Source organism: Elephantulus edwardii, unplaced genomic scaffold, assembly GCF_000299155.1.
Source record: "Elephantulus edwardii isolate Elephantulus edwardi_28Jun2011 unplaced genomic scaffold, EleEdw1.0 scaffold00106, whole genome shotgun sequence".
Taxonomy (NCBI): Eukaryota; Metazoa; Chordata; class Mammalia; order Macroscelidea; family Macroscelididae; genus Elephantulus; species Elephantulus edwardii.
The window spans coordinates 1,632,507-1,633,738 of record NW_006399856.1 but is presented as its reverse complement, the minus strand read 5'-3'; positions in this window follow the sequence as shown (position 1 = coordinate 1,633,738).

Sequence of the window (1,232 nt, the reverse complement as noted above, 5' to 3'; positions counted from 1 at the left end):
GATCGATCTCCGACTGTAAAAGTTGGTAAAAATCTTCTATTTCCACTTCCTTGGCACTGGTTGTTGGTGCATATATCTGAATGATAGTGGTATTCACTGGACTTCCTTGTGTGCGTATGGATATTATCCTGTCACTCACAATATTGTACTTCAAGATGGATGTAGAAGAAATGACTTTGTTAACTCTGAAAGCAACTCCATTTTTCCTCACTTTTTCATCTCCGGCAGGGGAATAAGTGTGCCAAAGGCAAGGACAACAGTGATACTAATGGTTAACTCCACAATAAGGGATATATGTTTCACTTTTCTGTAAAATGCTGGTATATCTGATACTTCTCTAAATCTGAACATTCAGATTAAGAGAGACTAGGAAGAAGGATTGGCCATCCACTTCTGAAATAGCAGGCCTCCGAAAACCCTATGTACAACACAACACATGTAGAATAACAGAAAGGACAACTGAGGTTGAGTTTTCAAGTATGGAAATACAAAGGAAGAGGAAGAGTTGTAAGCAGACACCGGTGATTGGGACATGGAATGTGAGAACCATGAATGTAGGAAAATTAGATATTGTTAAGGAAGAAATAGAATGCATAAATATTGACATGCTAGGCATTGGTGAGATGAGATGGACTGGCATGGGGCATTTCGAGTCTGATGATCATATGATATTTTACTCTGGAGATGAAAAGGAGAGGTTTGTCCTTGAGAGGGTAAAACCAGTCTCCTCCTTGGCGGCTAGGATTCTGAAGCTTCATCTGACATACTTTGGGCATGTTGTAAGGAGGGACCAGTCATTGAAGAGGGACATCATGCTTGGAGGGTGGGGGGACAGCGCAAAAGAAGAAGACCCTGAATGAGATGGACTGACTCAATGACTGAGGTAACGGAGGTAAATGTGTCAGAGACGGTAAGTTTGCCTCATAGAGCAGGATTCAGGGCTGTTGTATATAGGATCGCTATGAGTTCCACGTGCCTCGATTGCACACGACAACAACAACCACATTATAGCAACTACAACAACAAACCCACCACTCTCAAGTCAATTCCAACTTGCACCGATTCCACAGGACAAACCAGAGCCATCAAGGAGGGTTTCCAAAGCTGCAGTGCTGACTGAAAACAGACTGCCGCCATCTTTCTATCCCAGGAAAGCTGCTGAGCTCCTATTTCCAACCTCCTGCTTAGCAGCCAGGTGCTTTCACCACTTCGCCACCACTGCTGTGCCCTGA